Below are 17305 nucleotides of genomic sequence, written 5' to 3'. Positions count from 1 at the left end.
TAATCTCATCAGATCAAAGGGTAGTTTGGAAGGGTAGGAGTCAAGTAAAATAGCTCTAACGGAATCATTACTGATATTACATTACTAAATATTTGCATGGGCAGGTTAACTGACAGGCAAAAGTGGACATCATAACCTTTGGGGAAACACTCAACTATGAAGTTGACCAGACAATTGAATACCAAACTCTAGGAAATCAGTTGGCTTAATACAACAGCCTCTTAGGTTTGGTACATTTACAAGTCTTTATTAATTGTACTTTTATGCCTGCCTCCCCACCTTGCTCCCCAAATCTCCTTGGAAAAGGCACGGACCAATAGCAGAGTAGACAATTTTAATGCTGGAGGAATGTTGAATTTGGAATCTCACAAGACTGGGTTTGTATTTCACCCTGGATATTTTCTAACTATGTAGTCATGGGTAAATCATTTAACCTCTCAAGGACCTCAATTTTCACATCTGTAAAATGGGAATAATATCACCCTCCTTACATAGTGCACACAGTTGTTGTGAGATAAAGCAACATAACATATGCTAAATACTGTGCAAACTTTAACATGCCATAAAAACTTTAAGTCATTATAATTAAAACAGAAGTTTAGCCATATCTTCACTTTGATGAAAGACAATCTTGGGAACTGTAATTCAATGCATGCAATCCAAGGAAGTAAATGGACAATATGTGTGAAATCGTTACACAGTTTGTAAATACCCTACTATCTCTAGTCAACCAGAATGAAAATGCACCTCAAGCTTCAATGGTCAGTGGCTTTGAAGCAAATTGACCACATGGAGGTCATGTTTGGACCTCTGTCTGCCTATTTACGTTCTGTATCATAGAAAAGAGAAGAATGATAATGATAGTTTCTACAGTCAAGATAAAATGACCAAGTATGAGGTATATCGTTTCAGCGTCTGGAGTGGAAAGTATTTTCAGAATATATTCAGTGAACTAGCTTTGCTGAGAAAGAAAAAAAACAAAATAAGTGTTTACCATCCAGCTAGAACAAATAAACATAGATTTAAACTGCAGCAAAATGGATTCAGGTTAGAGAAAAGAAAATGTTTTTCAACCTTGTTTGTAAAAGGTAGAAGAAACTATAAAAGGTATTAAAGGATTTTTTTTTCTAGAAAGATTTTAATAATAGGATATTCACCCATCTGTGGTATGATTTAGGAGCAATCCTGCCTGGGGACAAGGAAATGGATGAGGTGACCTCTCCCTGTCCTCTCTGAGCCTAGGATTTATGATCTTATGGCCTTCTTTTTGCTGCTGTCCACTCTCATGAAGATACTCCAAGTGCAAGACCACCTATTTAAATCATGGAAATGCAAACTCATCACAGTGTACATGTTTGCCGGAAGGGGAGAAGCACAACAGAAAAACGGAGGAGCTAGATGTGAATTGCACCATAAGTGCATTATTGGGGGTTTATATCTTCTTTGGAAGTATACAACATTAGCCATTGTCAGAGAGAAGATACCAAGCCAGACAGTAATTGCAATAATGGAAGCGACAAATGGTCTATGTTCCCATTAAAGTCATCAACACCTCTAATTTTTGAAAGGGGCTTTTTTGAAATACAGTAATTGTGATTATGTTGCCCATAAAGGCTATGGAAGATCAGCAATCGTCGGCATGCCTCTTGCTAAAAAGTTACGTTGCCTTTCCAATCTGCTCCTGGCTTAACAAACGCAAATCTAAATGCTAATGCTTAATTTATTTCCAAATACTCTTATAGATGAAATGTTTTATAGAATTTACAAACTATACATAGCATCTTATTGTTATTTTTCCAATTCTTTCTGATTTTTTAGATATCTGTGCTTTTGAATCCTATGTTTTGCAATCATTTTGGTCCTTTTTTGGGGTTTCCCTAACCTTAAAAAAAAAGCAATTATCTGTCCCAGTTCTTCCTTGATAACCTCCCCCACCATTTTTTATCTTTTCCCTAGTGAATCTCCCTTTCTCCTTCTTTTTCTTGGATTTCCCTCTTCCTTCCCAGTGATTGGCATCTCTCCATGTTCTTACTTGAAAAACAAGACACAGCACATCAGGCATGGAACTTTTCAATGGAGATATCCAATAGACTAATACCAAAGGCAGAGTGGTGATCCTTTTTAGGGGCAAACTCTTCAGCTCTTGTTCCCTACCCTAGGGTCTAAATCTATCCACAAACATGCATAGCTCCTATTAAAGGCAACAAAGCCACAGAAGTCAATCTCATTGGGGAGGTCACAGGGAGTTGTGCATCAATAGCTGAGAGTGGAATGTGGGCCATCAACATTATTAGTTAATGCCAAATCCATCCTTTCTGCCTGCTTCAATCCCAAAGGAACAAATAATTCTATCTATTGTAGGCTTCAAAATCAAAGGGTTGATTGGTTATTTTCCCTCAATTTCGAAGAAAAAAATTAAAGCATAGTATCACTTCATTATTCATGCTGCCCCTTTTTCAAGAGTGTTTAGAATTTTATAAGCCAACCACTCCGGCACTTCATTAACAAGATTCGTTCATTCTGACTCTCTCAGCCAATCAAAAGACAAGACTCAACTCTGCCTAATTTAATCTTTAACAAGGTTCTATTCCATTGAAAACAGTATGAAGTGAAATTTATGGACTAACATTCAACTGTTAAATTATTCTCCACATCTTTTCAGGTCTACTCTCCACTCGGCTGAAGAATCTTTTATTGGAAAGAGTAAATATATAAAAACCCACTGTTAAAACACTTAACAAATCTCTCCTGTCAAGGCTGTGAACTGCAGTGTGTCCATTCAGGTCTGAGGCCTCTGCTTCTCTTTTTTCTTTCTTTGTTTAAAATATGCTGACCACACAGTGACCTCTTCTAACCCATCGGTCGAAAATTACAACCAGCCATACAAACAAGCAGCTTGAGGTCAGAAAGAGCAGGGTCTGCTAAAAGTTAGTAATCATACATTAATTCCCTGACATAATTAATCAAAATGAACCACCGTTATCTAGCAAGAAACCTTTAACCTATTACAAAGGGGTCAATTTGCAAACCACTTGAGCCTGGGAGTTTGGTACAAATAGCATACGCCCTTCATCCAGGATGCCCTGAGTAGGGAAAAATGCCTTTGAAGTCCCAAATCTACTAGATCTAGATATAATTTCATCAGTCAAGTTAAAAGGCTAACTCCCTCCAAAAGGATTGCATGTAGGTCTGTCATCTAGTTCCATTTACTAGGTGACTGAACTATCCATTTGATAGACTTTTTTTTTTTTATCAGAATTGAGTAATCCTCAAATGGTCCCACCTACAAAAATAACAAAACCTATAATATCAAGGTCTAAAAGGAATGATTTGTATAAGAACCTGTTTGGGTCTATCAAGACCTATTGGAGGTTTCGTATACTGATAATCTTATAATATTTCTATCTTCAAGATTAAGAATACAGCATTCATATGATACATACAATTGCTAAAAATAGAAAAACCTGAAGTTTCTTTTATTTACCTATTTTGAAGACAAGTTCATAGGTACTTAGAGCTAGACATTATCTATTCTTACCACTTCATTCTACAGGTGAGGAAATTGATGCCTAAGGAGGTGAAGGACCCTATTCAAATCTTCCCTTAGGCATTATACATTAGTCAAAAAAGGATCAGTATCTATTCTATAAAGTCATTTCACTGAAAGGATGTATGCGATCACTGACAACATAAGAGATAGAATCAACAATGCTTTTACGTGCAGTCATCCTACCAACTGCTTCTTCCATATCCCAAGATTTATACGTTTTCCAGCATGCCAGATGTACTTAACTGGAAGGAATTCATGATATCATACCTTTTATTTGGAAATATCCACATTATAGCACTGTTTACTAGTTTGGGAATATTAAACACAAGGCTTAAACTTATTAACACAATACCAAAGATTGGAAGAGATCCAATTTATTCTTATCAACTGTCAAACTTGCAAAAGGAAAACCATAGTAAGTAGCTTTAGAGTCAATATTTTTTAATGCAGCATGATACTGCTGAATGTTCTAAAAATGTACATCTAAATAATATATATGAATTCTAAAAAAAAATAAAAAACATAGTTGGGAATTCTTGATAAACTGAATGAGTATGGCATTTCCTTGATAATCACAGGATTAGATTCTGGACCTTAGCCTGTAATGATATGTAACCAGTGGATCAACCTTAAAACAGAGCAATTTGTTCCTATTTTCAGCCTCTGGATCACTGATTTCTATGCAATTGGATTGTTTGCGTAGTCAGCCAGATATAATCATACAGGATTTTAAGGTTTCATATTTTAATCAGTGTGGGTAATCTTGCCACTGATACAGAACAAGCCCCCTCTATGTCTTTTCAGAAGTTCTTCAAGAATTTCTGTGGTTCAAAACTCCAGCACCCCGCAGTCATGGAGAACAAATTTTTAAAACATTGATCAGCTGGTTTTCAAACAAGAGATAAGGTTCTATCATCGTGCCATACTAGAAAGTCTTTCTAGATTTCAGTTCAGGCTTTGCTTGACCCAGACTTGACTTCATGTTATATGCCTCCAAGAGATAAGTTAGATAACTTGGGAAGGATACTAGGCAATTCTTTCAAGCCAACCACTGCACTTTAACTTTATGAGAAGGAAGCTAAGAAAATTAAGACTATGTCTTTAGTTCTGAAGAGTGATCCAGGTACAAGAAAAATATCCGAATATGATAACATGCCATCTGAAATGAAAGTCATCAAATCCTGCCTACATATATCAGTTAGCAAACATTTCATGAGTGCCTAGTAAGGGCACTGTGCTAAGAAGCACAGTGAAGATAACAAAAAAACAGTCCCTACTCTCAAGAAGTTCAACCTGATGGCAGAGACAAGATGAAAACAGCTTTGCACAAACAAGGCACATACAAGATAAATTAGAAATGATCAAAAGTAGTACTAGGAAAAGCTTCCTGTGGAAGGTGGGATTTTAGTTGGGACTTGAAAGAAGTCAGAGAAGTTAGGAGGTGAAGATGAGGAGGGGGAACATTCTAGCTTGGGGGACAAATAGCTGGTGAAAATACCAAGAGACAGAGTTTCTCATGCAAGAAACAAGTGTCACTGAATAGCAGAGTATGTGGGGATGAGTAAGACATAAGACTGGAAAGGCAGAACGGAGCCTGGTTCTGAAGTCTGTATCATCTCATTTTGTCTTGTTTGGACTGGCCTGTGAATTCAATGGTCTAGGGAACTCTTAGTGAAGAAACTCTTTCCTATCAGTGTAGATCAATGACTACTCTGGAAACTATAGTCATAGAGAGGTGCCCAGACCATGGAAAAGTTACGTAACTTGCCCAGGGTCACATAACCAGAATGTATCAGAGGCAGGACTTAAACTAAAATGTTCCTAACGTCAGTCAGGTCACTATCTACTATGCCCCTACTACCTCTTAAATGTAAAGGTGTATGTGTATGTACATCCAGTTTGGTTTAAATTACAAATATGAAATACATTGAACCTAAACATCACTTAATGTTACTTTGCTAATAGGTTGTCAAAGTAAGCCTCATGTAGGTTAACTACATTGAATTTCATGACAAAATATAAACTGCATGTATGTATGTATATGCACAGACCCAAAGGACCTCACTCATTGCCTCTCTTCTCACATAGAAGAGCACAGAACCAGAAAAGAATAATCCTTCTTCTACATCACTTTTGCGGTCTTTGCTCAGATGGATCTAGAAATGTACATAGCTGCTGGGAAGCAAACGTGTTTAAGTGTTTGGGAGCGGGCAGTCAGGAGTGGTCACCATTGTCCTGGAAAACTAGAAGGCAACGTTGCTAACCTTTTTATGATATACCTCCTATGGTGGTTTTCTTTTGGTGAGCAAGGCCACTGCAGAGAATGCCACTTCACCTAGGTAGGAGGGAACGGTCCTTCTCTTCGCTTGCACAGAGCTAAAGATGACTTCAACTTGCAGGTTTATTAAGCTCACTATTCTACATGCCAGTTGAAGAGTCACACTCTTCTCCAAATACTTCCAGAAGGCAACAAGATACAGCGGCTGCCACAGTTACCTAAAAGTTAGACTCAGCTAGCACGATACTGCATAAATCCAAATGACCTCTCTGAGTCTCAGTTCCTTAACCATAAAATAAAGATAGCAAGACACAACCTATTTACACAGTGTTATCCTGGAAAATGGCCTCATAAACCTTAAAAAATAAGCAAATATTATTCTGTGTTATTGTTATTAATAACGTATATTCATAACCACAATGATGATTAAGAAATTGTATCTTTAATCACACCGTTACAGAACAATTAATTAAGTTATATCAAATGAAAGATAAATCCTAGATATAAAATATTTTGTGAAATAGCATCCCCTTAAGCAAAATATTGGTGTGCTATTTTCAGTGAAGCAACATGAAATCAGGACCAGCCTTAGTTAGGAAGGCCTGGGTTCAAGTATCACCTCCGATCCATATTATCTGAGTGATCACTGGGAAAACAACCTCTCAATGCACTAGACAACTCTCCAAGACTATAAGCTATGGAAGTGAATGAGGAGGGGATTCTTCCCACTGGGAACTGTCTATAACTGATGAAAAAGAGGTCCAGACCCTTCTCCTCTTAAAAAAAAGAAAACAAAAAAGTAAAAGAATGCTATGAACCCCAATAATGCATCTATTAGGGGAAAACAATGGACCTTACATTCAAAAACTATAATATTCTCAGCAGTTACGCAGACATAGAGTTCAAACATGCCCATCCCTATACGCATAGCACTTTCTGACAGCATTCTGCATTCCCATCCTAATTCTGTCTCCAATAGCAAGAACTCTGAAGTGCTCTGAAGTTATTTATCATGGTAAAGAGCTTGAATGAATTAGTACCTTAAACTGACAGTGTTTCTAAAAAAGGAATAAGGGTCAGTCACTGGAAGCTTGCTCTCTAAAACTGCCCCGAACTCCAAATGAATCATTTTAGAAACAATGCAAGGAGGGGGCAAAACCTCCCATTTTCCAGGCCAGTCACAAGTACTGCTTCAAGTCGGAAAATCACACATGGTCCATTGTTCCCTCCCCCAGGCTGCCTCCTTAAGCTCCCACAGGATGGTGAGTTTATTAGCTAATGCTTTGGTTCAAGCCCTCATCAGGCAATGCGATGAGCAACCAAACCCCATTTTCCCTTGTCCTGTGAAGCTCACACACTCACACACACACACACACACACACACACACACACACACACACACACACACACTTCACTCCAGCCTTCCTGGGAGAGATGAATCCCTGCTGGGGAAATCTGAAACCTGGGCCACCCTGTTTGTCCTTCAAACGGTAAAGCATCTTTCCTGAGAAAATGTGTAGTTGGAATGAAATACACTGTTAAGCAACCTCCTCAGAGCTGTACAAACACGGGAGGGAAAGCCAAAAATGCCCAAACTCCCCACCCTAAGATAACAATAAGACGTTGTTTGCATCCTCAGAGCAGGCTTGTGGCTTTATTCTTACTAATGTTAGATACTTTACAAGGATACAAGGCAGGCGACATGACTTTGTAAATATGGAAGGCCTTCACACCTTGAGACAAGATCCCCATTGTAGGCTGGAATATGCAGAGAATGACAAAAAATCCTAAAAGCAACTCCAAAATTACTTCTATTCTCAAGGAAGACACAAATCTAGGCCAAAAAGACTACTTATTACAAGCTCATAAGAGCCCTTCTAAAAATTTCTTGTCACATGTGAAATCTTAGTAAGGAATGAGGAAACCATATTAGGTTAAATTTATATCATCTTTCCCCTCCCATTAAATCCTTTATTTATTTTTAGAAACCAACTTGGACATTCCTCTAAGAGAGCCAGCAAAGACAGACCAAAATATTGCTCTCCATTTCCTCTCCTCAGACTGTGACCACCTTTTGCAAAGAGAAGTCCCAACCCAAATAGTAAAATGTTAAGCATCTCATTCTGCAGTTTAGTTTTGGGGAAGGATCAGTCTAACTATTCTTCATTTCCAAGGAGAGATGCATTTTGCAGATAATACCACTAGTTTAGAAATTAGGAGAATCCTAAATCAATTTGTATTACAAGTTGCACCAATGGCTACTAGGTGACCTACAGTAAGTCTGGATGTGCCTCAATTTCCCTGTCTTAAAAATAGACCTGTGTTAGTTGAACTAGTAAGGATTAATTGTAGAGGTCTTCAGTTTTCAGCTGCTTGAAGAAGTTTGTTGTTGTTGGTTTTTTTTTTAATTCAAATGCAACTTAAAATGATTCCATTTGGGAAACACTGCAGCTATCTCTCAGAACTCACAAACATTTCTCTAAAATAAATTCAGATTCTGATCCTCCTGGGTTTTTCCATATTGTTTTAATTTTTCACAGATGAAAAGTTTGGATCTGAATCTAAGCTATCATACCCTAAGGGATTTATCTGTAGTATAAGGACTTGGCCCGAGGTCTTTACAGTCTTTTTCCCCCTAGCATAGAGATTCTCAGTCCTGGTTGTCTGTAATTCTTTGTAGGGGTGACTAGATATTTTAAAATAAGATTTAAAATAATAAAATATTTTCTCCAACAAAAATCAATTTGAATTCACTAATTTAAAAACAAATATATGCCATTCAAATCTTTCAGGGTGGGTAACATTATGTGAACACATGGAAATGAATAATATCCCAACTCCGAAAAAGTTGGCAGTGTACAATATTATAATGGAAACACAGCTATTTAAAAAAGTAGATTCCTACTTGCTCTGCAGAGTTGCCTATTTTTCAATTAGCTTAGTCTAAAGTAAAATGAGATACAAGATTGGAAATCTCAGATAAAGCCATAAACTTGGCTAGGGAGTCCTTTAAACAAAAAAGGGTAGCATTCTCTCTCCCTCTCTCTTTTTTCTTCCCTAAAATAGAAGCCACTGGTTATGATAAGTCTCCTCATGCGGATGAGAATTACTGAAATAATAAAGCCATCTTTCACTAGTCCTATGTGGGGTAATGGAAGTAGATTTACAATTATATTCACTGCAACCGACTTTAGGTGAAAGGTACAGTGTGTGTGCAAATCTCTCCTTTTTCCTTCTTCCCAGGGTTCTTTGTACAAAGCTTTCTTTGGTGTTTACCTTCACACAGTAGGCAATTGAGCCTTACTACTATTGGTTGTAAAATGTCTAATGGGATGACTGCTCAGGCAGAAAGTTTTAGCTTCTCTCAGATGAAATTCTTAGCCTCTCTTGTGTCCCTTAGCTACAGTGCTGCCACCTCCAAACAAATGCAACCATCACCTTTCCAAAAGAAAACCTGAAGCAATTAGCAAAATCAAACAAATGCCACTCACAAGCAAGAAACATTCTCCTCTCTCTCAAAATAATAAGTTTACGTGATGATATGTGCTAGCAAAGAACTCTCTAAATTAAAAAGTAATTCTAATCCTAAACAGATTGCTGTGTTTTTCAGAACCAGGAGAAGCTAATTCAATGCCCAAGATAGATCCACATCCATTCTTCAGTTGGTGAGTTATCAACACTCATCTTTTCCACAAGTCATATATACTGTATGAGGAAAGTTCTAGACAACTGCAAAGAACTAAAGACACCCACTACTTTAGTGATGTCCAAAATGAAACATTAGCACCTTGGACTATTACAAAGAATGCAAAAGGTCACCCTGTTTAGGATCTCAAGAGACTGCTGATTCAGAGATGATCATCATGTTTCCAAATTACTGAAAGAAATTTTCCTCTAGCCACATGCCAAAACATGCGAAACTCATTTTACGGAAAAGATGTGGTAGAAATAGTGTTTTTAGAATTATTATCCTCAAAAGAATCAAGACAAGGTAACTGGTAGAGAATATTAGTTTTTTCATATATAGATGATTAATTTTAATAAAGGACACACAAAATCTGATGTCGAGTACTTATTTGGTGGGAATTGTAAGAGGGTGAAAATGGATGGGGAGGAAGATTTTAGACAGAAAACCATCCATTTATTTATGTTTTTGTCCATCTTTACTATTCTAGCCTCTAAGTTGTTGTAGATCTTTAAAAAGTTCTCCATCATTTTATTCCCCTCCCAAAAAGACCTTACAACTTCTCTGTACTCTAGTATCCTGGCTCTTGCTGGTTTGTGTCACAAGTTCAATTAGGTTATTTAGACACTTTGGACATTTAAATTCCTTGTTTGTGTATGTTTAAAATCAAGGCAAAGTGTCAGGGAAGGTTACCAAAATCCATGTAATTTACCTAAGAAACTAGTCTACTGGGTAAATACATATTGAGGCAATTTTTTAAAGTCATATTTATTTACTCTGCACACCTCTGTCTGTGGAATAAATAAATATTTGAGATGTGCACTTTGTGTGTTAAAGTTCCTCATGAAAATGTATGTTGAGGCTGCATGTGTGAGAAGAACCTCTTTCCAAAGTTTTATATCTGAGCTGTTTGACTTGTTTGAAAAAAGAGCCAATGGAACCATTTTATGGGCATAATTACTTGCCAACATTCTTCTCTTTTTTCCCCTTTCAATTAAAGCATTTTCAAGCTGCACATCTGAAACTGTCAACAAAATCTTTTCCTTCCTTATCAAATTCAATTCATTTCACATGCACCAGAGAGTATGTTTTATGATTCTTTCCAGCCTGCCTCCCCTGTCAAGAAGGCTGGCAAACAATTTTAACTTGGGCAGATGCGCAGATTTAGGTACGTTTAAATGGATGAACCTTATAAGCTGGTGCCATAAAGCTCCTTTCCTTTGTCCTATTCTGGAGACCTGTGAGTAGTACCCTTCAGACATTTTATTGATCTTTCTCCCCCTCTAGCTCATACATGCTAATTGTACCTCTGTAGCAAAACAATCTTATTATCATGTTAATTAGTGGGAGGGCTGTTGAGGTTTTCCACTTCATTACCTGCTAATTTCAAGATAAATGAATCCACAGGTTACTAAGTAAATAAGGTCACCTATCAAAGTACTTGTAAACGTGTTTGTAAACAAGGGGAGGGGGAGAGTGGAAAGGATACATGTTTGGTTTTCAAATGAGTGGGATGGTCGAGAATGGCTTTGGATGGATTTGGCCATCCCATGCTGGGGTGGCTGCTTCCCTTGAACTCATTTGTAATGGAAAGTGAATGTTTGCTGTCCACCTGGTTTCCCAGTGGGACATTTCCTTTACTGCAACTACTTTGTCCTCTCAAAGGGCTCTTTGTGAGAAGCTTACTCATTCTGTGGGTTGGGCGGGTTGTTGTCGCTTTTGTGGTGAGAGCCAGAAGTAAGGACATGCACTGGGCACAAGAACATTGGGGGTGGGGGGCCTCAAGTACAGTGATTCACAATACTCTCCATTTCCCACCTCCAACTTCAGTCTGTGCAGTTCATATTTTCTTTTTAGGTGGCAGGAAAGACTTCCATGGAAAGAGAGGGAGAAAATAAGGGCTAAAGGAAGGCAAAAATTATATAGGCAGCAGGTTTCATAGGCAGGTAGGAAAAAGAAAATTGAGAGGAAGTGGAAGAACACAAAATTTTGCCAGCAAGCTATTTAGAATCAAGAAAGAAATGAAGGTTCTAAACGAAAACATTGATGAGAATTCAATATATGTGGCCGTCTGTCAATTTCATCAACAGTGTCACAAAACAGAAGTAAAAGAATTGTTTTACTTTGAGCGTATTATTGACGCTGGTGCTTATTTTTTAAAAAAATTATATTTTTATTAGCAAGGGGCAATTATTTTTGGAACCCTGTACATGTTCACACTGCTTTGTGTGTGGATCCTCCAGGGGCATCATCTCCTAACAATCCAACTGGCATCCGAAACATTGAATTCTCTCTTCTTTTTTTTAATTAAGATAATAAATTGGTCTTAAATTATCCCTGAAATCAGACCAGTGTTGATTACAATGGGTCTCATGCTGTGACAGCTCAAGATGATGTTATTTTTATCCCTTTTCAACGAGATCTTAATCTCTCCCTGCGTGTAAACAAATTGTCACAGTAACCTTGTTCTCTAATCTCCCAGTTGAAGACCTTTAAAGCATTGGGAGATAACAGATCTGACTGAGATTTCATCAGCTCTTGGGCTTTTACAGATATGCCACATCTCTCTCCCACTGCCCAAGTCTTTAAATGTTGAAGGAGAGTAATAAATACACATTACATAAAAAAGCTTTGCTTAAACCTTTGAAAACAGTATCTGTCGTCTAGTTAGAACCACTTACTTGGAAATGAAATACAGTTAGGTACAATAGGGATGATCTCAATCAGCCCCTAGCTTCCATTACTGATTTTCCTTTTCCCAACTTGCCTACTTGGCCATATTGGCTCCAACTAGGGTTAACTTTAGGCAGAAAGAAAGAGGAAATGGCTGGCTCTAGCCTGAAGTTCACCAGGAAAATAGTTAACAGTTTACCAGCAATAGACTAAGAGAAAAAACACGTATTAGAGAAATGAGAACTATTCTTATTGGATTTTTCTTTTTGTTTTTGGTCACTTTGCTTATATAAGAAAAACATTACACAAGGGGAAGTTCCCAGTTTTTTTGCTAGTCATTTCAATAAGCACAGTTTTTGTTTTCTAGTGAAAAAAAATTAATATTTAAAAAAACACTTTTTTTATAGTTGCCAAAAACTTCAGTACTTTCAAAATAAATTTGTGGCATCAGGGAAATATGATGCATTAGATTTGGAAAGAATTTCTTCTCTCTCCCCATCCTCAAATATACATATTTGTCCACAATTAAATAGCTAGACCATAGATCATAGATTTAGAGGTCATATGGTCCAACCTCCTCATTTGCTATATGAGGAAACTGAGACTCAGAGAAGTTATGTAACTTGCCCAAGCTCACACAGGATAAAAGAACCAGATTCAGGATTTGAATCAAGGCCTTCAGTCTAAAAATTTAGCATTCTTTCCATTGGACCACACACAAACTTTCTGTGTATAAGTTTGGCCAGATGTTGTAAAATTATGAAGTAAAATTTTTCCATATAGGAAAACATGGGAAACTAGAGAACTTCTGTTGTTCCTCATGTACAGGTGGGGAAAGTCATGTTCAGGTAAGTGAAGTGATATGGCCACGAAAGAAGTGATATGGCCAGGAAAGAAGAAGGAAGAGAAACTTATCTGAACGCTGGCCCTCTGATTCCCAGACAAGTGAGACACACACAGAGAGAGAGAGAGAGAGACAGAGACAGAGACAGAGACCCAGAGAGAGAGAGAGACAGAGATAAACAAAGAGACAGACAGACAGAGAAAGTGAGGAGAGACAAAGAGAGAAATACAGCAAGAAGAGGCACCATCCCGGAGGAAGGGCTAAGGTCAGAAATCAAATGTCAAAGGGCTAAGGAATAAATGAGAAAAGAAGAGGCAGTAAGAAAGGACAAGTTTTTTTTTTTTTTTCAAGGATTTGATTTTGAAAGAAAGGGAAATATTGAATGATAGCTTAAGGGCAGGGTAGGATAAAGTGATGGTTTTATTTAAATATGAGTGAGACCTTTGACATGTTTGTAGATGGCAGAAAAGGAGCCTGTCCAAAAGGGAATTAAAGGTTAGAGAAAAGGGATGATTGGGGTGGCAATCTGCTGAAAGAGACAGGAGAGGGTGGAATCAATGGTACATGTGGGAGTTTATTCACCTATGTGAATAAAAGGTCACCCCCTTTTCATGTGTGTGTTTTGTCTTTTGTTGCCAAAGAAGACCATGCCATCAGAGAAACGATGACATGACTTGCACTTGATTTTGTTTTGTGTGAGGGAGGGCTGTGCAGGTCACCAGCCTCACTTCTCCTTCAGAGCCATCTGAATCCAGTGACCAGATACTCATCAGGATGACTGGAGATGACCCAGGATGAGGCAACTGGGGTCAAGTGGTCACACAGCTAGTGAGTGTCAAGTGTCTGAGGTGAGACTTGAACTCAGGTCCTCCTGACTCCTGCACTGGTGCTCTATCCACTACACCACCTACCTGCCTCTCCTTTTCATAAACTGATGTAGAAGAGGAGAAAATAGGGGATAATATCAAGGAACTTAGAGAAGGGGAGAAGAAGGAATTCACTATGAATGATGTCTATTTTTTTCCTAGTATATGAGGCAAGATTTTCTGGTAGGGGGAGTTATATGGGAGACATGAAAAGAGAAGACTTGATTTTGAATCATCACTGCGGAGAGTGAAGTAATCAGTGAGGAATAAAAGGAACGCCTTGTCACAATGAGGGCCTAGTTGTTAATAGATAAATTTGTGCTATGTAATACAGATTAGTAGCAGATCCAGACAACATAGCTGCATGACTTCTTTCATCACTGCTAAGCAGCACATGGGTAGAAAAGGCAGATGGTAGGAATAGTCTAGGATGGAGGGTTAGCAAGGAATAAGCCAAGTAGGATGAAGGAATTCAGGGTACTAGGGAGATGTGGGAGATATTAATCAAGTTCTACTTTGGACATGATGAATTTGAGATGCAGATTGGATATCCACTTAGAGGTCTCCAGTACATATTTGACAATCTTCTTCTAGGACAGCTTTTCTTAAACTGTGAGTTCTGACCCCACATGGGGTCAAGAAAATTTGGCAATAGTAAAAGGTTTCTGAATATGCAACCACCAAAAAATTAATTAAAACCTAACACATAAAGAATCTCAGGTATTTCTGTTAGCGCTTCATCATGTTGCATTGTATGACTTCACTGCAGCCTTGCTTCTGAATACAAAGCACAAGGACTTGGCACTGCACATGCAAAGTCAATCAATGCTGCCAACCAGGAAAGAAGACCTCCAATGGAAAAAAGTTTAAGAAGCCCCTTTCTAGGAGACAACTGAATCCATGAGAGCTATTAAATCACCAAGAGAAAGTGTAGAGTAGAGAAAAGGAGACAAAACAAAGCTTTAAGAGGCACTCATATTTAGAAGGTAAGAGTTTAATAATGCTGAATCAGAAGAAGCAGAACTTCACAGGCAGATAAGAGAAACCCCTTAGAACAGGCACAAAAGTCATGGAAGGAAAAAAATATAAAGGAGGTTGATAGTGTCAAAATGTGCAGAAAAATCAAACAAAATTAGAATGGAAAAGGGCCATTAAATTTTTTTAAAGTATATTAAAATTTTATAGAAGTCAATTGACCAATATACGTGTTCCACAATAAAATAATCTTCCCTTAGATGGATTTTTACCACATAGTACCCATAAATTAGCTAAGACCATAGGATTTTGACATTGAAATCATTGATGATCTTAGAGAAGATTCAGTTACATGATAACATCAGAAATCAGACAGTAAGGGTCTAAAAAAAATGAAACAGAAGTAATGAGCATAGACAACCCTTGCTTAAGAGTTTAACTTTAGAGAATGGCTTGGTTTGGTTTGGAAACGACCAGGGAGATGTCAGTGAGTAAGAAGAGGATGAAGATGAAAGAAAGTGAAAGAATGAGGACTCTTTGTGCAGATAAAAACCTCTAAGTAGATAAAAGTATAGTAAAGATGCAGGTTATGTAAGTTAAGGAGATTGGTGAAATAGGTCAGGATGTTCAAGTGGACCAATCAACGTGTTTAGTACATTCCCCACGGATGATGACAGGAGTTTTTGTGGAAAAGAAGAATAAATTCCATGTCCTTGAGATAACAGGGAGAGTTACCTAGAGGGTAGTAGATGATTGTGACTGAGTGATATACTATAAATAGTATGAGATTGCTGAGTTATGACAAGGAGGAATAGAGGTATTCCAAATTCCTCCTCCTAGTCCAATGTGTTAGGAGAACGTAAAAGGATCACCCAATTGAAGAAAGTAGTGTTCTGGAAAGAGCCAGATTTCCATAACTCAGAAAAAAAGAAAGAAAGAACGTGAAGTAAACAGAACTAGGATAATGAGAATATTTTAACACCAGAGTTGTTTCCTAAAGACACAAATGAAAAAGAAAACTGAGGAGGATAAAAACAAGACTGATTGCAAGAAAAGGTGGGAGAGAGAACAATAGACAGTCATTTCGAATCCACAAGGATTAGGTGACAAAAAGCTTAAGCCTGAATATTGCCCACTGAGAACTAGGGAATCAGGGTCCTCTCCTTCAAAGTCCAAGGATGACAGCATGAAATTAGTACAAGCCAATGCAGCTAGTTCCTTGACTGGTCTCTCCAAACACAAGGGACATAAGGATGGAAGCAAATGGACAAAGGAATGAATCTGTTCAGATATCTGAGTCAACAACAGCCCAATCTCATGCCAGATGCCAGACTTGCAACTTTTCAGCAAGATGGTGAAGAAAAGATTCACCAAGAAGATACTTTCTATTTGATAAACCCAAGGACCCCAGCTTCTGGGATAAGAACTCACGGTTTGACAAAAATTGCTGGGAAAACTGGATAACAGTGTGGTGGAAATTAGGCATAGACCCATGCCTGACACCGTACACAAGAATGAAGTCCAAATGGGTACATGATTTAGGTATAAAGATTGATACCACGAATAAACTGGAGGAGCAAGGAATAGTGTATTTATCAGATTTATGGAGAAGGGAAGAATTTTTTACTAAAGAAGAGACAGAAAGCATTATGAAATGCAAGATGGATAATTTTGATTATATTGAACTGAAAAGTTTTTACACAACCAAACCCAATGCAACCAAAATTTGGAGGGATGTAGTAAACTGGGAAAGAATTTTTATGGCTAAGCTAGGGGATAAAGGCCTCATTTCTAGAATATATAGAGAATTGGCTCAAATGTATAACCATACAAGTCATTCTCCAATTGATAAATGATCAAAGGATATGAATAGGCAATTTTCAGAGGAAGAAATTAAAAATATCTATAATCATATGAAAAAATGCTCTAAATCACTATTGATTAGAGAGATGCAAATCAAAACATCTCTGAGGTACCACATCACACCTATAAGATTGGCAAACATGACAGAACAAGAAAATGATAAATACTGGCGAGGATGTGGGAGAGTTGGAACACTAATTCATTGTTGGTGGAGCTGTGAGCTCATCCAACCATTCTGGAGAGCAATTTGGAACTATGCCCAAAGGGCTACAAAAATGTGCACACCCTTTGACCCAGCAATAATGCTACTAGGACTGTATCCCCAAGAGATCATAAAAATGGGAAAGGGTCCCACATGTACAAAAATATTTATAGCAGCTCTCTTTGTAGTTGCCAAAAACTGGAAGTCAAGGGGATGCCCATCAACTGGGGAATGGCTGAATAAATTATGGTATATGAATGTAATGGAGTACTATTGTGCCATAAGAAATGATGAGCAGGAAGACTTCAGAGAGGCCTGGAAGGACTTATATGATCTGATGCTGAGTGAAAGGAGCAGAACCAGGAGAAC

This window comes from Notamacropus eugenii, chromosome 1, assembly GCF_028372415.1.
Source record: "Notamacropus eugenii isolate mMacEug1 chromosome 1, mMacEug1.pri_v2, whole genome shotgun sequence".
Lineage (NCBI taxonomy): Eukaryota > Metazoa > Chordata > Mammalia > Diprotodontia > Macropodidae > Notamacropus > Notamacropus eugenii.
The sequence above is the reverse complement of the archived record's forward strand: the minus strand, read 5'-3'. Positions refer to the sequence as shown.